The sequence below is a fragment of the Chionomys nivalis genome, chromosome 21 (assembly GCF_950005125.1).
Source record: "Chionomys nivalis chromosome 21, mChiNiv1.1, whole genome shotgun sequence".
Taxonomy (NCBI): Eukaryota; Metazoa; Chordata; class Mammalia; order Rodentia; family Cricetidae; genus Chionomys; species Chionomys nivalis.
In genome coordinates, this window is record NC_080106.1 from 3,977,964 (window position 1) to 3,999,533 (window position 21,570).

At 47.3% G+C, this 21,570-nt stretch overlaps 1 protein-coding gene across 5 annotated transcripts in view; it reads left to right on the forward strand.

The window, feature by feature from the left end:
- The window catches only part of Sipa1l2 (signal induced proliferation associated 1 like 2), a 158,754-nt gene that overhangs the window by 38,730 nt on the left and 98,454 nt on the right, over positions 1-21,570 (forward strand). For all 5 annotated transcript variants that reach the window (XM_057753431.1, XM_057753433.1, XM_057753434.1 and 2 more), the window contains exon 2: positions 10,704-10,774. The gene's annotated coding sequence lies outside the window, so the exon portion shown is untranslated. The remainder of the gene's footprint in view (positions 1-10,703; positions 10,775-21,570) is intronic.

The window sequence follows — 21,570 nt, forward strand, 5'->3', positions numbered from 1 at the left end:
TTGCACTCAGGAGACCTCATTTCTCCTGAGAGAAATTCACATAGTAAAGTTGTTTTCCCTGGAAAACATCCAAGCTAGGGACCACGTGGAAAACAAGCCTATGCCCACACGAGTGTCTGGTGACAGCCAAGCTTTTTTCCAGCTATGCAGAAGATGTTTTCTAGAACTCGTCTTATCCTCAGGGTTCCAATTATTGTGATCCCTCCTCCTCCCCCAGACTCCAGCTTGGAGAAAGGAGACTAGGGGGCGGGGGCGGGGGGAAGCCCTGCAAAGAGAAGCCTGAGCGACTCTTGCTATGGTAATTAATTGGCAGGAAAATCAATAATTGAGTGAGAAGTCTCTCAGTCAGTGGTGACAGAAGACAGCTCAGTGAGATGCTCGTGAACTTGGGAGATGACACTAGAATGAGGGAGCTAATTGGATGAATTTACATAGTGCGTGCTTCTGCATTGTCCTGCCCTGCTAGCCAGTCAGGAAATCCATGGGAGACTCACAGAGACCCAAATGTGCAAACCTCTTAACTGTCTGACCCTCAGGAGGAGCCTTAGTGAATATATCTGATGTCATGAGTTAAAAAGGACCACCTTTTGCCTTGCCAGTCCGATGATGAGACAATGTTAGTGCCCTTCCTTCCTTCACAGACCCAACTCTTCCCCCATTTATCTGCCCCTCTGTGCTTTCTCATGGGAGCTGCTGTCTTAATGTTGTTGTTTGTAGATACTGACTCTGAGCCAACTTAATCCCAGGGTTTTTATTTGTAGTTTGATTTTTTTTTCCTTACAAATTATCAAGACCCTCAAAGACGTTTGTTTATGTGAGTTCTGTCAGTAGCCATCATATTGGCAATAATAGGCAAATGACTGTAGAAATCACTGTTTAGGCAAGGGAAGGCTGAGACTAGCTCAAAGGCAGAACCCTTGCACAGACAGAGTCCCGGTTCTAGTCCCTGCGCTGCAAACCCAGCAAGGCTGGTACCAGCCAGGGCCCAGGGGGATGGGTGCTTTTCAGAAGAACTACTTTTTGCATAAAAAGTGTGCCATTTCCATTTCCCTTGAAGACAGACACTTCATTCCTTTTCTTTAAACTGTCCCAGCCGTGGCCTCATTGGGTAAATACTCAGTTGGCTCTCAAGTGGCGGATGTATCCTGGGAGAAAGCAACTCCCTGGCTCCTAGGTCAGTCCCAAGTGTGGTCCCTTGAGTGACATCAGGATGCTGAAGGAAGGCACCTTCGGCCAGCAAAGTGATAGTAGGTACATGCTCTGGAACCCTAGGGTTAAGGTTTTACACAATTATTTTTATTTGTCCCTGAAGGATATTGAAGGAGATAGCCTATTTAACTCTTTTAAATATTTTTTAATTTGAGATTATAATATAATTATATCATTACTCTTTTCTTCCTTTCTTCTCTCCATATCCTCCTGCATTCTGCCCCCTCTTGCTGTCTTTCAATTTCATAGCTTCATATTCTCTCTCTCTCTCTCTCTCTGTCTCTCTCTCTCTGTATTCCTAAATACGTAATGCACCTTGCTCAGTCTCTATAATGTTACTGACTATTTGGTGTTGGATACCCAGTCGGTGTGCTGATTGCTCTTCCCTGAGGAAGACTGTTTCTTGCATTTTCTCCTAGTTGCCCGCCATTTTTGTCTAGGGTTGGGGCATTGTGAGCTTTCTCTTGTCCACATTAGTGTGTCTGTTAGTGTCTTCCTTGTTCAGACCGTGCTTAGGCAGCCATATTGGTAGGACGTCATGAGTCTAGCGTCTGACTTTCCTAGGAAGCACAGTCTCGCAGTGAATGCTCCCCATTCCTGTGTTCTGAGAATCTTTCTGTTCCCTCTGCAATGATCCCTGAGTCTTAAGTTTAGGAGTTGTGTTGTATATGTTAAAATTTTATTTGTATGTGTGTTTGCCTACATGTGTATCTGTATACCACATGTGTGTAGTACCTATGGAAGCCAGAAAGGGGCATCAAATCCTCTGGAACTGGAGTTATCAAAGTTGTGAGCTTCCATGTAGATGCTAGCACCAAGCCTGGTCCTCTGTAAGAGCAGTTAAGAGCTTTCTTATCTGCTGAATCATCTCTCCAGCTCATTCATGCATTTAGAGACAGAGTCATGTTCTATGGCCCAACTTGACCTTGAACTCAAGATCTTCTTGTCTCAACCTTTCAAAATTTTGAGAGTCAGATTACTGTCTCGCCATGCCCAGGTTTTATTTTTGTTTTTACTGCATTTTGGCAGGTAGATGACCAAGCAGTTTGGTGTTATTACCTTGCCTTGTGTTCCTAGGCCTTCCTTTAACATGCAGTTGCTTTTATACTATTGATCTAATGAGAAAGTCAGTCTTGAAATTATTGAAAATAGTTGGACTTTGTATATCCATTTAAAGAGCCCCAAGGGCTTCCTGTGGTCCGTGTTCACTTAGTTTGAGATCTGCAATCTTAAGGTACAGAGGGATGCTAGAGAACAAGGCTCTGTTGGTAACATTTGTTGCAAAAGCGTGAGGATGTGAGTTTGAGCTCTTGTTCAAACAGTGGTGTCTGCAGTCCTGCACCATGGAGGCCTGGGACGCAGGGCCCTGTGACTGCTGGCTAGCCATGTAGCCAGCTTCATGAGGGCTAACTTAGTGAGGACTTCATCTCAAAAATAGAGTGTAGAGTTATAGAGACACCTGATATTGACCTCTGAACTACACACATGCACACGCGCGCACACACACACACGAAATGTGGTAAGTGGAAAGGACAGGATTTGGTAAATATTAATTCAGTATCACTGAAATAGACTGGAAATCTGGTGTATATGTGTAGCTGGAGTCCACATGATGCATTTAATCCCCCTGCAACAGTGCCGAGAGAGGTGAGGCCTGAACGGGGAGACCCCAAAGATTGCTGAATAGGTGCTATCTTTTGGGGACTGAGTGACCTCAGTGACTGTGGGATACTTTCTACCGCGTTAAGCCAGCATGGAAGCCCTCCCGCATGTGGTCACATGATCCTGGGCTTTGCTGATACAGAGCCATTAACCAAATAAACTTCTGTGTGTAAATGATGTGGTCTGTGGTGTTTGTTATAGCGCTGGGAGCATATGATAGACAGGTGGGCACCCACTACTAAAGCATGGCACCCTAACCAGGGGCACCAGCAGGCCCTGTTCCCTGGCCAATAATTCAGTGCCTGGTACCCGACTCCGCAAAATCTTTGGTAGTTTGAATAAATTGAAGGAGTTAGATCTATAGATGTAGGGCTTTGAAACAATCAATTCTGTGTTAGTGCATAAAGATGAATCAAGGATAAATATGTGATGTAATTAAAAATAATAGTGTTCTGGATTGTTCCTGCCTGACCCTCCTACCTTCCCGTGACCCTGTCCTCTTTCCTCTGTCCCCAGTTCTACTTGTCTCGCTCTCTTAACCTCCAGTCACCTGAAGTACAACTGCAGCCTTCTGTGTGCAAAACTGGAAACCTTTTTTGTGCGGTCCCATGCCTAGAAGGGCGTCTTCATTCCTATGAGTGTTTCTCTGGTTTTTCTGCCTTTGACAAAGTCTATCCTGGTTTGATTTACTCTTTTCCTGAAGCTACTGGGGTAGCAGGTTCCCTCTGAGTTAATATTTTGCCCTACTGCATTCTTTTCTAAAGGTTGCTGAATTTGTGACTTCAAGAAGGACCTCTTCCAGGTCTGGGGCATGTAGGCTGGAGGGACCATGTGGCCTGAGTCCCACAGCCTCCCACCCGAATCTGAATTGTACATGTTGACAGTCTGCAGGTGTGGAGGATCGGAACCTAGTGATGTCATGCTCTCTTTCTAATTGTGTTCCCTGGGGCACACATAGAAGGACCCTGGTTCCCAGCGAGAGGGTATGGACATGGATTGGAAGCCACGTCTCCCAGCTGGACACTGTGCTCTGAGCAGAAGCTGGGCTCTGGGAGGCAGAGAGCCTCCCTTTCTCCTTTCATGTGGATCTTCCTGGGCTGGCTGGTGAAGCCACACTGAGTCATCCTAAGCTTCTTTTGGTGTTGGCCCCATGTTCTGAAATATTCCAACTGTGTTGCCCTACCTGGTTGGCTGTGCATAGTTATTATTTTTGCAGATTAGAGGCACCACCTTTTCCAGTCTTTCTCATCACACGGTTTCCTACTTCAAGCTGTGAGAGATTTAATTCAGTTCTGTGGGCGTTTATGGGGTGTTTGCAAGTTGGTAGCTGCATTATTACAAACCTGCCTCCTTGTTTTCCACGTTGCCCGAAGCCTTTGATTTGCATGCTCCATGCCAGTGCTCAGCCCTCCCTTCATGGGTTGTTGAGGCTGAGAGCCTTGTCACGGAGAGGAGTGGTCCTCGGTTGACTCTTCCTCTATGTTCTCCTTGCCTTGTCACAGCGCTGTGTTTTGCTGTCTAGTGTGTACACAGGACTTCTCCTGGCAATCTGTTGGCTCCCTTTTTAGAGTGGGAAGTCAGGGAAGTGGAGGAAGAGAGAGGATATCAGAGGAGAAAATGACTCTTTCCATTGCCTCTCCCAAAGCAATAGAGAACACTCAAGTGTCTGTTTACAGAATTGTAGATAAATATGGATAAAAGTCACATCTTCCTGAATACAGTGAGTTATCAGAATGGACGGTAAAAGACGATTCTCTTGCATTACATCTCCAAAGGTTTCTTGGAATTTTCCTCTCTTACCATATAATTGGTTGCAGAACTTCAGTGTTTATGCCAAGTGATGACCTATGCCCCGGGTGTACACATAAAGGTTCAGTTCTGAGCAAAATGAACTTAGGAGGAGCCCTGTTCTGTTGCGGAAATATTCGGTATCTGTTAGCCGGAATCTCCCCTCCCCCCATGAAAAAACAGGTCCATAATTTTCCATGGTTACGTTCATTCATTCTCTTACAGAAGTGGTTTAGTCTGTGGGAGATACATCTGCATGAGTTTATTTTCTCTTTCATAACTTTCTTTTTTAAATTGTTTTTATTGAGCTATATATTTTTCTCCGCTCCCCTCCCTTCCACCCCATTTCCCTTCTTCCCTCTCCCATGGTCCCCATGCTCTCAATTTACTCAGGAGATCTTGTCTTTTTCTACTTCCCATATAGATTAGATCCATGTATGTCTCTCTTAGGGTCCTCTTTGCTGTCTAGGTTCTCTGGGATTGTGAATTGTAGGCTGGTTTTTCTTTGTTTTATGTCTAAACGCCACTTATAAGTGAGTACATACTATATTTGTCTTTCTGGGTCTGGATTACCTCTCTCAATAGGATGTTTTCTAGATCCCTCCATTTGCCTGCAAATTTCAAGATGTCATTATTTTTTACCTGCTGTGTAGTACTCCATTGTATAAATGTACCACATCTTCTTTATCCATTCTTTGGTCGAGAGACATTTAGGTTGTTTCCAGGTTCTGGCTATGGCAAACAATGCCGCTGTGAACATAGTTGAGCACATATCTTTGTGGTATGATTGAGCATCCTTTGGGTATATACCCAAAAGTGATATTGCTGGGTCTTGAGGTAGGTTGTTTCCTAATTTTCTAAGAAATCACATACTGATATCCAAAACGGTTGTACCAGCTTGCATTCCCACCAGCAGTGGAGTGCTCCCTTTACCAGGCCTCCTCCGACAGAGGTCATGGCACATTCTCATTTGTGTTTTGGATGAATGGTAAGTCAAGCATGTATCAAGAGATTCATATGGCAGTGAGCTCTGCCCCTTTGGGTCTGTAGAAATAGAGATAGCACAGTTGGGAAAATTTCAGCTGGAGCCTGTTGTGAACACCTATAGGCGTTTGTTTGCGTCTATCTTTTCGTAGTTTACTATGGTTATTCTTAATCTGCATCCTTAAAATAGAGAATACACTTGAATTTCACAAATATGCTTCATCCTCTTCATTCTCCGCTGACTTGGTGAGCACCACTTCAGGTTTACTCTCTAGGGCGCCCAGGCTGAACACGTTCAGGGCATTGTAGAGTCGGAGCTCTGATCAGCTGCTGCCCAGAGCACAGCACAGCAAGGCTCTCCCTGTGCTGCACTTGACCATGGGTGGTCCAGGGTTGGAGCAGAGCTCACCTCTTAAGATAATGAGTATGAATGGTATCTTTTCATTTCTTACGTTTTGCTTGTCTGTAAGCAAGTGCTAAAGCAAGCTAGCAGATGATTATAGAACAGCTGTGCAGGCCCAGTCAGGGGTCTTTGTTGTGTCTGGGTGGGGCTGCCTGCACTCCGTACTTCCTGACATGGAACATCCTATGCATGAGCCTGCGTCCCTTTACTGAAGTGTTTTACAGGCCAGGTGCAGGAGAGGATGCTTCTGCAGGTGCTGCAATGACCTCTCCCTACTCTACCCTGTGCCAAAGCAAGTGTGAAGAGCAACTGTCAGGGCATGAGAATGGGAGTGGCCCAATAGGGAGCTGGGCGAACAGAGGGTAGGAAGGCTGCCAGGCCTGAGCTGGTTGCCTACACATTTGGCTTTTGTGGTCATCATGGGATAGAACTTTGTAGCATTACTGTAGCAGGAATCTATTGGTTCTGAGGTTTTCCTTATTCATTTTGCTATGGTAAATGCTGATAGGCTGAGAATTTCCTGTATCCCATACGGTAATGATAGTAATTTATTTTTATTATTAATTCCCAAAATTCACAAAGAAGAATTAATTTAATAAATTTAGGGGGAGAGAATGAAAATACTGAATTCACTGCTGTGGCATCAGCCAATGACTTTTGAGGGTAAGAAGCTCCCTGGTTATGTTTATTCATTTTTACCAACTATTTGTCGATTGCCTGTTACACCTTAGGCTCCTGCCTATCAAGAACTCACTGTTGAATGCAACAGACATAAAATAAATCATGTAAGAGACTGAAAATTGAAGCAGAAAGTACAATGTCCTTAGGGTACAGTGGGGAACAAGGGCACCTGGAAGCTCTATAGCGGTGTTCTCTCCTGGAGATGTCAGAGAAGTGGATAGTGGGGACCTTTGAAGCCATGGAAGATGCTGCATAGAACTGAGAGGGCTCTGTGAGGTGTAGGGCTAAGAGAATGCCTTATGAGCTCCCTGTGAGCTCATCTTGGACTGAGAGAGTGCCCTGTGAGGTGAGAGACAGGGCTGAGATGAGTGTCGTGTGAGGCGAGGAGCTCGCTCCAGAGCTGAAAGGATGCTCATTATGAGGTATGAGAGACGATCCAAATCTCAGATGTTTCCCTATTAGTCCTAGCTGCATTGAGAATACCTTCCCCATAGTGTCTGGATGAAGGCGGGCAGGCCTCTCTGCTGCCCTCTGCTCCACAGCCTTTCCTTTGCCCTGTGGCATCTTCCAGTCAAATATGTCTTCCTTCTTTCCAGGGAGGAGTATCCCACGAGAAATTTCTTTTGGTGCCATCTGAGGTCACTTAGATTCTTTCCGTGGGAAGCCTGGCTTCTGTACTAGGCAGTGAAATTCTGGTGCCAAGAATTGCTCTTGGTGTGGAGAGCACATAGGTCTGCATGTGGGTGCTAGATGTGCTACATAAATATTTGTTGAATATTGACTACTTCAAAGGGTGTCTGTGTCCAGTGTCTCTTCCTTTCCTGAGTAACTGGAAAAGAACCAGAGTAAGGATATGTCCTTAAGCCACCCAAGTTGCAGTATTGTTCACACTGGGAATCCACAGGGTTCGTGTGTGTGTGCGCGCATGTGCGCGCGCGCCTGGGTGAGTGGTCATCATGTTAAGCTCACACCATCATCTGGAGCCTTAGTGTCCAAAGCACATTTCCAGGAAGGGTGATGTCATCTAATGTCCATGCACTAAAGTCCCCTGGGACCAATAGTCCTAGTGAGGATGATCTGCACCTAGCACTAAATCACTAAACTGTTCATGTTCTCAACTTGTCTTCTGAGGTGTGAGGGCTTTGGAGGCTCATGAGGACTGGGCTGGTGTCCACTGCTGCCTGTTGATGTTGTTTCTCAGGTTGGTGAAGGGCATGAGGTGGCCATGCCCAGTTGCATAGGATGCTGAGGGGGGAAAGGTGACCCCTTTATTGACTGTCACAGCTTTTGGGCCATGGGCAGAGAAGGACAGGGCATGGTTTGGCATGCCTGGTTTTGCCTTAGAGAGATCTCGGTATATCGACAAAGAATTATCATTTCATGGTTTTTTTTTTTGTTGTTGTTGTTGTTGTTTAATTTTATTTTTATGAAGCAAGGTCTGTTGAATGGCCTGGGGTCCAGCAGTTCCGACAGAAGCACCCCACCACGCCTGCCTTTTTTCTTGGGTCCTGAGCTCAGGTCCTCCTGTTTGCACAGCACACACTTCACCCGCGGAGCCACCGCCCCAGCCCCAGGGATTTTCCTGTTACAATAAAACAACAAAAACAGAACACAAGCTGGGTGGTGGTGCTACACACCTATAATCCCTGCACCCAGGACGCAGACGCAGAGGCAGGTGGATCTCTGTTAGTTCGAGGCCAGCCTGGTCTACAGAGTGAGTTCCAAGACAGCCAGGGCTAAATAGTGAAATCCTGCCTAGAAAAAACAAAACATAACCTTCCTTGGGTGCTGGCTTTCCCCGATTGCCAACGCGGTTGTCTTCCTACCAGTTGGAGGAAGAGCTAGATGGAATGACTGTATGTCAGTGCTGGATGCATCTTGTGGTGTGTCTCAGCACAGACAGAGGAATGCAGACCTTCCTGCCCCCCTATTGTGTCCCAGCTCAGGGCAGTTGCTGGAGAAGACAGCTTTGCTGAAAACCCAGTTTTCCACCCCCTTCTCACCCCCTGGAGAGCCCAGACAGCCCTTGCCTCATTAAGCCACCTGTGAAGGAGGAAGTACCGACAGGCTCCAGAGCCTCCTTGCTACGTGGAGAATCTGTGACTTCCTTTCCTGCCTGTAAACAAAAGCAGCCAGCTGAAAGAGTGGGCATTGCTTATTGCGGGATGCTTGCTGCGTCAGAGGAAGGAAAAGCACTTTTCCAGAATGTTCATTGTGTAGGGCATCTCACTATAAACTACAGAAAACAGAGTAATGCAGGAGGGCAGACGTGAAACGGACTATAAGCAGTAGAATTTTGTAGACGTAACTTTGTATTTATGTTGGGTTTTATAGTGTATGCATTTGAGAACAGAACCCTCCTTAGAGGAAAATGGAATCTTGATTGCTGAGAAATATTGATGCTTCAGAGATGCCTCTCTTCCAAATTCTGGATGATCATACTGTGTTCGCAAGAGACACGTGTCGTTTGCAGTGCAGTAATGACTCCCACATAGGTCCCCCTGGTGACTGCTCAGTGTGTCACACATAGCCTCCCTCTTGCTCATCCTCACTGTCAAAACCTTCACACGCACAGAGTGCTTTTGTCTAGTTGCGGTGCCTAGGAGGTGGGCGCTTGCCTAGTGCCTGCTGTGAGGTCAGTGAATACTTGACATTACCTAGTTATTTAATGTTAGGACACCTTTGATAAATACTTTGGCTTTGGGGAAGGTTATATTGTGCTAAAATAAGCAGTTTGGCATTATCAAGTAAATTGATATTTATGTAGCCGTGGTGTTTGTCTGTCTGTGGTTTTCTGTAAGACTAGAGTTCCAAACCTGGTAAGGCAGCTTCCTCATCTCTCCTTCCCTCACCCGTCCTGCTTCTGCTTTGCGTCTGCACTGCTCCAGGAGCCCCACGTAAGAGAAATCGTCTCAGTCTTTGTCCCTTTGTGACCCGTGTATCTTACTTAGCAACCCTCAACATTCATCCATAATGGAGCAGATGTCAGAATTTCCTTCCTCCCTGAGGCCGAATAGAATTCCATTGTATGAATGGGCCTCATTTGTTTATTAGGCCATCAATGGACCCTTGGGCCGGCTCCAATGTCCGCCTGTGGGAAAGAGAGCTGCTGTTAACCTGGGCTGACACATAACCTGGTTCTCAACCTGTGGGTCACACCCCCTTTGGAAGGATTAACAGCCCTTTCAGTGGATCACCTAAGACCATCAGAAAGCACAAATATTTACCTTATGATTTATAGCCGTAGCAAGATTACAGTTACAAAGTAGCAACAGAAATAATTTTATGTTGTGGAGGGGGAGTCACCAACATGAGGAATGGTACTAAAGGGTCTCAGCATTAGGAAGACCGAGAACTACTGCTCTAGAGCCTGCTTCAGTTCTTTGGGGTGCAAATCCAGGATCCCACGGCAAGGCTGAGGAACCCACTGACTGGGCTTCTGACTGTATAGCTCCAGTTCCAGAGACCCCAACACCCTCAGCTGGCCTCCAGGGTCACTGCATGCTTGTGTGCAGGTAGGCAGCACACTCAGACACGTGTAATAAGTCCTTACAAGTATTTCTTGAAATGATAGTACAGAAGGGGTGTTGTAAAAACTGGCAATAAACCTTTTGCCTTCTGTTATAAACAATGTTTTTCAAAAATAACTCCTCCAAGGCAAGAGTAGCAGTGTGCAGCTGTCTGCGTTTTCAGATCTCCATGCCTGGATGCAGAGCAGACAGCTGGGTTCTTTTACCTGCTCCTTTGGTCAACCTTTGACACTATCACGTGTCAACCTCAGGAAGCTCCATTACTGGCTGTGAGAGGAGGGAGGAGAAGGAAAAAGATAAGATAATGCTTTTGTGCCGTTGACGAACCTGATCTAACCTCCTGGGGTCCCCAGAAGGAGCTCGGATCTCAGGGATTCTGCTTGCACAGAACGCTACTGATGAAATTTCCCTCAGGAATCTGACCAAGTCTCTTTCTTCTTCTGCAGGTTCTTGCTGCAGTCTGTGTGAACTCCAGGCTCTGCACCGTGCTCTGCATCGGAGGCTGCAGTCTTTCTAGGTAAGCTGCTGCAGGCTGCCATGCAGACCCGGCTACCCTCCACAGCTGGGTCCCAGTAATGGTTCTTTGGAAAGGCTGTGTTCTTTCTCGGTGCATTGGATGTTGTGGGTGTTTTCACTTGCAGCAGGTGTGGGGAGCAGGGTTGGTGGGGTTCACATAGGCTCCTTTGAACTTTGGAGTTGCCTAAATGGGGAGATGGGGAGAACTGCTTCAAACCAAGTTTCTGATGAGTTTCTGTGGGTGTCTCTGTTGTGTGTATGAGGGTCTGCATTTTATAATCAGTTTGTACAAGTCTACACAAAGAGTGTTCCATAAGTAAGAGAGACTCAAGTGAGCATATTGTGGGCAAAGGGCTGCTTACCCGTCCTGGAGGACACAGGACATGGTGGGGCATGTTAGGAGGAGCTGTTCGGAGTCAGCTGGATGAGGCAGAGAGGACAGATCGTCAGCTAACCCTGGATGAGGCAGACAGGACAGATCGTCAGCTAACCCTTTCAGTCTGGAGTTAAGGCTGGGCTGTCCCCTTCCAGTCGGAAATGAGATAGATCTGTGAGGAGCCTGTCGGGGGTGGCCACCTAGCATACAAGGCCTCTAACCTGTGTCAGAACAGTTCCCATTCTCCCGTGTCCTGCCTCACACGTGTGTGCACACCTCCACCCACATGTGTGCTTCCTGCCCTTGCCCCAAAGAACTTCAGTGTCGATTTCCTAGGAATAAAAGAACTGTGTGCATTTGGGTCACAGTGGTTCAGTTATCAACCTTGAATTATTTAATACTGACTCATTTATACCCCATCTGTTATCAGCAACCCAGGTTTTTCATCATTCGTCCCAGAGTGCCCTTCACGGCATAATCCACCTCCATACAGTGTCCAGTTCAAGGCTTTCTCCGTGCACAGGGCCAGTGCATGAGACTCGTGTGTGGGGAGACTATGGAAGTCTCTGTGCGGAGAGAAGTGAATGCCGAGGGTTGGAGGCAGAGGGACCGGGTGGCTTCTCTGACACAGCTGTGTTCCCTCCTGATGGGAGCCGGAAGACTCTGTTCATTTCCTCTGCTCAGGGAAGCACTTGAGCCTGAGTGAGTTCTACTGTGGAAACAAGACTGCAGGGAGGTGCGGAGCTTTCCAGCACAGGAAATAGCAGGAGGAAAGACCCTTGCCTTCCTTTCAGTGCTGTGGACTCCTCCTGCTGGGTGACAAGTCAGCTGTCAACGCCAGGTGGACACAGATGAGGACCCTCTGGCGTTTCCTCACCTTGGAGAGCTGTGGGAAGCAGCTGTGCCCGGGTTTCTCCAGCCTGCAGGGTGTCCAGGGTGTCTTTCCAGACCGAGGCTTAGCGGGCAGGTAGCCATGGGGAGTAGTGTCCTGGGCAGGTCCTACAGTGTGCTCGGGTGAGCGGCTCTGATGCTGCTAGAGGCTTTAGGCATCTGTAGTTGTGTTAGAAATCATAGTTTATGTCAGTATATAAAGATATTATTTCATACAACCCAGAAACACGAACTAGAGACAATGTCCCTGTGTAGAAGCACTCTCCGAAGGAGATTCCTGGAAATCTAGTCACATTTACAGCCCGGGTCCATTTAAAAAGTGGAACTACCTGGGTGTGGTTCTGCAGACCTTTGATCTCAGAACTCAGAAGCAGAGGCAGGTGGAAATCTGTGCGTTGAAGGCCACCCAGAGCTGTTGGTACCCACCCATCCCACCCCCAAAGGAATTAATAGCTCAGTGGGCAAAGGCATTTGCCCTGCAAGCCTGGCAACCTGAGTTTAGTTTCCAGAAAGCACATGGTGGAAGGAAAGAACTGACTCCCACAGATTTTCCTCTGATCCCCACATGCATGCAGTGGTACATGTGTGTCTCTGCCTGGCCAGCACACACGTATGTACACACGTGCACCTGCAAACCCGTGGAATGTGCCATCCTGCTGTGTACCAGATGGGCAGTGTGCTTCACTTTGGGAGGTGTTTACAGTCCTGCTATAAAGACGTCCTTCTGTGTATCCCCTTAGTGAAAAGCCGCTGAATTGGCTCTTAGTTTCTGAATGCAAAGGCTGGGCTCTGTCACAGAACACATTGTAATTTCATAAGCTGTTTCCTTTCTCTGGCTTGTTTGTTTATGTGGCGCATTTGTTTGGTGGCAATGGCAGTGGAAGGTTTCGTGAAGGAGGCATTCACCAAGGAACAATGGGGAGCGCTCAGACTTTGATTCCTTAGTGAAATAACTGTTTTTGTTCTGTGGAGCTTGTCTCTGTTAATTAACCATGTGTCTGAGAGCAGTTGGGAGAATCCACCACAGCCTGAGTCACCCCGCCCAGGCGCCCCTGCCTCCTGCTTTCTCTGGGCCAGGTTCTTGGAGATCTTGGGGCTTTTGGTTTCCTCCACACCTGCCCTGGCCACTGTGAAGGGCTGTTTAGGGAGATGTGAAGAGAGAGACAGAGCATGCACCACGGCGTGGGAACCACAGAAGTGGATCTGCCGATGAAAGTCTTTGTTTATATTAAACACAGTGGGGTTAGCAGCCGTCTTTGCCCTGAGCCTATTTCTATGTACCCCATTGTGTCCTTCTGCTAGAGAGGACGCCAAAGCCCCAGAATGAGGGAAGGGTTGTTTTGGCTGGAGAAACTCGGGTCTGGTGCTAGGGCTGTCTACTTTGAGCCATTTTGGCTCTGGATATCTGTAAACAAATACGTTAGTACACGGACTTTGAGTGGTGGCGGCACATACCTGTACTCCTAGCACTCAAGAGGCTTTGGCAAGAGGATTGTGAATTCAGGAACAGACTGGACTACATATGGACACATTGTCAGAGAGAGAGAGAGCGAGAGAGAGTGAGAGTGCGAGAGAGAAACAGACCCACGTACACATGAGCATACACCTCAAAAGTGAACTTGACGGAACCTAATTTAGAGAGAGGAAAGTTAGCGTTAGCGTGGCGGCAGCAGCCTTTGCCACCAGACCCTCCATAACGTTAATTTATTTAACCTTGGGCAGTTTGCCTGAACTGATTTTTTGTTTGGTGCACCCAGGGCCTTGCCTTATGCTTGGTAGACATTGTGTGCTTCACTTTCCATATAAGCAGATTGCACTGAAGAGCCCCACCCCAGTCAGTAGCCTCTGGGAAGGGCAGGTCTGGGTGAAGCTGGGAGCCTCCCTGTCCCTCCAGGAAGCAGTGTTTATAGGTGGGCTGTGGGAGCATCTCCTGTGGTGATCTCTGCTGCTGGACCTCAAGACTGGGCGGTCACGTCCAGCTTGGAGAAACAACCATACAACAGTCTCAAGCTTTCTGTCAGATTTTATTAACGGGACACTTACTGCACCAATATAGCTTTTAACTATTTTTTTTTTTGAAGAAAAATTTAGCTGGATTGATTGTTGGTAACATGCTTATGACATGTTATGTCCACGAAGCATAATCACTCTGTTTTGAAGGGCCTCCAGCAAGAATTGAATCTGAGCCAGATGGGACTGGCCATGGGCAGGCAGCACAAGGGATCCTGAATGATGTCTTCAACCGCAGAAGAGATGGCGTGCATTTTATGGCCTCCTTCTGTTCCATGCCTGCCAATCAGTACGTTTTCCATTCTGCTGGTGGGAGCGTCAGGTGGGTGGCTACAGCCAGTTATAGCCGCTTGGTCTCTAGGTTGCCTGTGTTATCTCTGCACTTTTCTACTTTAGGGTGTAATAGCTGGGAGCCTGCTAAGCTCCAAGGTACAGTACCAGAAGCTGAGTCTGGCTCAGAAGTGACCTAAGATAATCGTGGCTCTGGACCTGTAAGCATTCCCCATTGATGGGGCTGTTATTGGTGGTGTTAGGGTCAGCGCCTGAACCCTGGCAGCCCTAACAGCCTCGGCTCAGCTGCTCTCCTCAATAGACCACTTAGAGGGACAAGTGACAGTGAAAAGCCAAGAAAGGAGATTTATTCAGTGTGGCCACACTGAGAAGAGGAGCCCAGATGCCCAATGACCCCTCCCCGAACTTCCATTCTTCAGAGCTTTGACAGGGGCTTAGGTTGAATAGGGGATAAGAGGTGTGCGTAGCTAAGCAATGCTGGTCCAGGTGTGGTCCCGCCTGTCACCCATGCGTCATTGTCTCAGCTCCAGTCTGTCCTGCATGGTGGTCTGACGGGTTGTCAGACTGGGTGACATCTCTTATTGGGAGTTGAGCTCTTCCTCGGACTGGCACCAGGCATCAGCCTTTGCCTTCATGAGCTGGGACATGGGAGGTGGACACAGATGTCTGCAGAGCAGGGCAGTCACAGGAGCAGGATCTCTCCTGGGCTTGGGTTTAACCATCTGCAGCTTCTCTGCTGCGGGTGTGTCCTCTTCAGAGAGCTTCAGCACACAGTCACTGTCACATCTGGGCTGGCCCTGTGTTCACAGTAAAACTTCATGGCAAGGATTCGAACATGTGACTGTTGAGTCGGAGTCGGGGTTGGAGGAGGTTGAATGTGGCTTTTAAGTTTTCCGTTTGCTACGAGTCCCCCGTTTCTGATGCCGCCTCTCACGGTGCTGTCTGTTCTGTCCAGTTGTGACTCCACAAGGGCGCTTGGCTTCTTGGTTGTATAGACCATGAGGCTTCAACCTTCACAATGGTTCACTCTAGACTGGTGTGTGTGTGTCTGTGTGCATGGGCACGCACACACACACGTCTGTATGCAGGTGCACATGCATATATATCCATGTGGAGGACAGAGCCACCCCCAAATGTTATGTTATTCCTGAGGTGCCTTCCACCTTGGTTTTGTTTTTTTTTAAGATGGAGTCTCTCATTAGCTTGGAGATAGACTCACTTTAGCAACAAACTTGTTGGCCATTGAACCCCATAGACCCACCTGTCACTGTCTCCCTGAGCACTAAGTTTAGGACTGTGTACATCTGTGCTGGATTTTTTTTTTTTTTTTTACATGTGTTCTTGAGATCAAACTCAGGTAGGTCCTCATGCTTGCATGGTAAGCACTTTACCCACCTAGCCCCAGACTCAAAAGTGATTTTATTGCCTGCTTTGGTGGCTAGAGCAATGGACCTGGCCATGTCAGGATCTCTATGTTGCCTTAAACTCTTAGCTGCCCACTCAAGAAACTTTTTCAAAGAGTTAATTGGATGTAAATTATGTCATATATGTATTGGAGGAGGGAACTCATGCTGCGGTACACGTGTGGCGGTCAGACGACAGCTTGTACTGTCACTTTCTCCCTCCACCTTTCCATGGGTTCTGGGGATGCAGCTTTGGTCACTAGGCCTTGCAAGCACCTTTACCTGCGGAGCCATCTTGCTGCTAAGAAACTTGAAAATCCTGGTGTTTGATATTTAGGAGCAGGTAACAGTGAGTTACCAACATCTGGGTGACTTCTGGAGGCCGTGGAAGTGGAGAAGCTGCTTTGGCGCAAGGGAAAATTAACATGAACAATAGTAATTGTCTTAATGTAGACATCACGTTTAAGGCCACTTCAAGGGACAAGAAAGTTCTCTTTAGTGGCCAAGAATAAGTGATGTCATGGGTCCATTTGCAGCCTGCCCTCTCATCTTCATGGGAAGGGTATAAGGGCTGAGGTGGTTCATCCTGTGGTCCAAGGACACAGAGTCTGGGGGAGTGTCCAGGGAGGAGGGCAGCCAGCTCCTAGAGCCTGGTGCAGAGGGAGCTCCATCCTGCCCTCCTCTCCCCACCCTTTGTCTATTGTGTGAAGCTTAGCATGCAGGCTTTACTCTCCTGATCTGCCTGCCTGGGAGCCACACTATTTTTAGGCACTACTCCACACAATAGGTTTATAAAAAGGCTATTGAACCTTTTGAGGCTGCTGTGTTCTGTCTGACAAGGCTGAGTTACCAGCAGGTTTCCCGCCTCACTCTTCAGGCGTGTAGGATTTTCTCTTCTTCATCTTCTTTCTTCTTTTTCTTCCTTGGAAGTCACCAGAGTGACTTGGAGATCGGGATTTGGCGGTCTTGACAGGCGGGGCCCGTGTCTGCAGGGCCCTCCTGTGCCCTCTCCAGCTCCGCTTCATAGGTGTTGGTTGAAGTTGCAATTTTTTTTTTTAATTTTTCCTCCTTTTCCTTTTAAAACGTGCTAAAATATGCACAGTTAGTGCTGCTGGGAAAAGTGAACAAGGAGGTGTTTTCTCTCTGAGTCTTTTGTGTCTTGAGTTGTTTTCTCCAAGGAAGGGATCCCCTTGTCTGGGCCTGAATGACCAATCAGGAATGCAAGCACTGTTTATTACTTTATGTTGTTTTTAAAAGCCCACTTGGGCGAGGTCTATAACTAGCTCGGTTGGCAGCATGCTTGCCTGAGCATGAACGAGGCCTTGGATTCTATCCCTCACGCCACACAAGCCAGAGTAGTGACCTAGGTGTAATCCCATCACTTGAGAAGCAGAGGCAGGAAGATGACAAATTCATCCTTGGCGGCAGTGTGCTCAAAGTTAGCCTGGTTTTTATGAGACCCTGCCGTAACAGAATCAATAGGAAGAAGAGAAAAAGCAATTGGATCTTGTTAGTTTCTTATTTTAGGCTCTGAATTAGTTTGTTCATCAGGATGGAAGAACTGACTTGCTATCCCTGAAATGGAAAAACAAAACAACACACACACACACACCTCATAAAACTTGATGCTCTCGTGTGCCCACAGGATAGATTGGTCATTTCTTTCCCTTGGTATCTCTCAAGATGCTATACCAAGCAATTTGCTGGACTTGTGCTGTGCAGTTGACTTTTTCAAATGCACAACTTCATGGAGACCATTCTCAAACTAGTTTTCTTCTAGGCAGCTAGCCAAGTGAGGATTTTCTTAGCATTCCTTGTAGGGGTTGGGAGGTTTGCAGTTGTGTGATGACCTTGCAGTGCTTGCAGAGGGGGGTTAGAACCACCTCTGGCTGGCCGTTACATTCGTGTAATTCTCCTGGCATTGGGAGATGCTCCTGGGATGTCAGCCACCGTCAAGACAGGTGTGCAACTTAGTTGAGGGCACGACTTAAGTTTACGTGGCCCCTGAGCCGCCCTTCCACTTGCCTTCTCCGGTGTCTCTCATTGTCCACTTGTCAGTGGCCTGGCTGGCAGGCAGCCAGTTGGCACTGATGCTTCGCTCAGGGCTCCTCGAGTGTTTGGCTCTATGGAAGCTGTTTAGTGATTTTAAACAGCATCTCTGCCCATAGATCCATTGTCAAGGTCACTGCACACAGCATCCTGTATCCCTTCCCTGTTACCTCTGATATTGATTCAGTAGTCATAGGGTGGGACCCGGAAGATGAAATCTATACCAGGCCCTCCTGAGGAAGTTGTCCATGTGGACCATCAGTGGTTGAACCATAAAAACCTAGATAACAAATAACTTACCCAGGGTAAGAACGGTCAACCCCATTCATTCCTCTTTGTTCGTACCTGTTCGCAGTACAGAGTGCCTGCCCCACAGGCTTCTTAGGTTGCCCACCCAGATGGAGGAGATGGCTTTGCTTGTCGATGTTTTCTGTTGCTGGAGGAGTCAGGTGTCACAGGGTCATTGTGTAGATTGCATGACCCACCAGCCCCAGACTACTCTCTTTCCATGGAGCTGGTCTTCCTCCTGGGGAATGGGATCTGGGAATGCCTCCAAATGAAAGGACTCTTTATACAAGTGAGCAGGGATGTTTCCCCTACAACATCTGTGGGTCTCGATCCCTCTAGCAAACCTCTGTCTCCAAAAATATTTACAATATGATTCATAACAGTAGCAAAATTACAGTTATTAAGTAGCAATGAAGATAATTTTATGGTTGGGGATCACTACAACATGAAGAACTGTATTAAAAGGTCATAGCGTGAGGAAGGTTGAGAACCACTATCCTAGAAGATTCATTAATGACCGATGGGGTCTATATAGTCCAATGGTTGAGAAACTTTTGAAGGGTCTGATTTGGCCAAATAAGTCACTCTAATAGCCAAGTTACCAGTTTCTGGCTGTCTTCCTGGTGTCATGCTTGTAGCTAGTACGTTCAGGTGAAGGGTCTATGGTACAAGTTGGAAAATGGCATTGCAGCCATCATACTGTTACCCATATAAGAACAGAGGTGTGTGTGTGTGTGTGTATTTATGTGACTATGTGCACATATGTGCATGCATGCACATTTGGAGGTAAGGGTTTATGCCATGTGTCTTCCTTGATAACACTCCAGCTTCTATTTTGAGAGACAATCTCTCACTGAGTCTGGAGCCCATTGATTAGGCTAGGGTCGCTGGCCCTAAGCTCCAGGATCTGTCATTGCTGGGATTATAGACGAGGGTGCTGGGGACACAACTCAGGTCTGCATTTTCCACGGCAGGCACTTTACCCACTGAGCTGTCACAAGCCTTTGGTTTAGTTGTTTAAATGCAAACTGAATTTCTTTCCTGGAAGACAAAGTTTATTAAAGGGGATGCTGGTACCTGGTGGTTGAGCTCTGCAGAGGGAAAAATGTTGATTCGGCCTGGCGGATTCCCGGTGGCATCTTCATACTCCCAGGGGCCAGCAGCAGGCAAGTTGGCTTTGGCTCCCTGCTGGGCTGGGAGAACTACTTTCTGGGGTCCCCTGGGTAAGTTCAGACACTCTGCTACTTTATGTAATTGCAGTCGGTCCCCCCACCCACCATGGGATGAAGACCCTGGAGTGTGAAATTAACACATCAAGTGAATTTGATATTGCAGTAGCCTTGGGCTGGTTTTTGCAAATTAAATTTTGCAGAAATTAGCGTGGGCCTTGCAAAGGCGCATTAATTTAATGCCATCGACTTTGAGCTACTTCCTTGCGCTTCTACCTCGAGATGGAGAGGATGGTTTCATGCTAGGATAATGAAGGACCCTGGCTGTGTAAATTTTCTGTTTGATGAAAAATGCCATGGGCTGAAAAGGATTGCCCAAGACAAACTCCACCCCATTCTGCACACATTTAAAGATAATGTGAATATAAAGGCTGAGGAGGTGCAGTAGCCAGTAGAAATGAATTTTCCAGAGACTTTCATTAACTGAACTTCAGAAAAAAAAAAGTTGATTTTTCTTTCTGAGGTGGATCTGCATCTCATGATAGCCAAGCTCACCATCCCAGCGGAATGCCGATGCCTGCATAGAAATTCAAAGTATGGAGAGGGTTGCTCGGGCACCTGGAGCCCAAAGCAGGAGTCAGCTGTGCCATGGCCTTAGGGCTAGGCTGCCTATCCAGTAGTTCAGAGTCTCTTTCTGTCTGGATGCCAAAACTTGCTCTTTGGCCATGTCCCATGTGTGTGCTCCAGGTCCTTGTCTTGGCTTGTCATGTGTGGGTGTATGTGTGGAGGCCAGAGATCAACTTTGGGTTTTCTCACTGTTTAACATTTTTAAAAATTGTGTATGTTTGTGTGTATGCTTGCTTATGCAATGTACCAGGTGCCTGCAGGGACCAGAGGAGGGTGTTGAATTCCCTGAAACTGGAATTACAGTTGTGAGCTGCATGTTATAGGTGTGGAAATTGAACCCGGTCCTCTGGGAGAGCCTCCTCAGGATATGACAGGTGTGGTAGCACCTGGGTTTTTATTGGGTGCTGAGACTCTGAACTCTGGTCTTCATGCTTCAGTGGTAAGCCCTTTACCAGCTGAGCTGTCACCCTGCTTCTCTGACCCTTTCTGGCATTACTGTTACTGTTAATTAGGAAAAATGCTTAACTTTCAGGGTGGAGGCTTTTGTTGTTTTCAGTTTGAATCCCAGTGGCTCATCCCTCCTTCCAGGTCCTGTGGTGGGGAGGAGCGCAGGTGACTTTCCAGGCAGGGTTCTGTTTGCTCAGTGTGGCCGTGGCATGCCCGTTTCCAGGGCCTGCTCCCCATGCCAGCACTGCCCTGCTGGTGTGGAACCGTGATTCACTTAGAAAGCCTGCATCAGATACTTGAATTTGTTATTTTGTCTGTGGATTGGAGATGTGGCTGTGGTCAGGCAGGTACCAGGTGACTCTTGCACTCTTGAGCAGTTCTTGGCAATGATTTATCTAGCTGGCCTTTTTTTGTGTTAGGCGGGTAAGAAAATACAGCCAGGAATAGAGTTCTCAGATTTCCTAGTCCTTGCTTCAGCGAGGCAGACAGGTGTGCCAGTTGGTAATGGTACCATTGGGTTGGTCCCTTGAGCACTGAAGAGAAGAGAGCTGGGGCTCTATGAGGCCCTGTGACAAAGACAGCAGCTGAGAGGACGCATTCATGGAGAACAGGAAAGTTAGTGAAGACTGGACTTGGCTAATGTGGGTGGAAGAGGGAGCAAGGCCCATGTAGGGCCTGACTGTAGTGGCCTTAGGGGGCTGAAGGTCACTTTTGTGAAACTGTGACCCAAAATGCCTGACACAAGCCACTTACAGAGAAAGGATTTTTTTTCCTGGCTTATGGGTATAGAGCATTCAGCCTGTGGTTCCTTGGCCTCGAAACTGCTTGTCTATTTCCCGGCCACCCAGACCCAAATAATAACATAGAAACTATATTAATTACAACACTGCTCGGCCAATAGCTTAGGCTTCTTATTAAGTAACTCTTACATCTTAAATTAACCCATTCCTATTATTTTATATTTTTCCATGAGACTCATGGTTTACCATTAAGGTTCCAGGGTGTCTGTCTCCTGACTCCGCCTTCTTTTCTCCTCGGTGTCTGCTTTGATTTCCCGCCTTGCCCTATTCTGCACTGCCATAGGCCCAAGCAGTTTCTTTATTCACTAACCAGTAAAAGCAACACATATACAGAAGGACTTTCCACACTGCTCATGTACCTGGGTAAACATCATGGTAGCTAGAATGTGTGAGGGGAAAAGATTCTCACCTGGTGGTGGACAGGAAACAGAGAAAGGAAATTACAA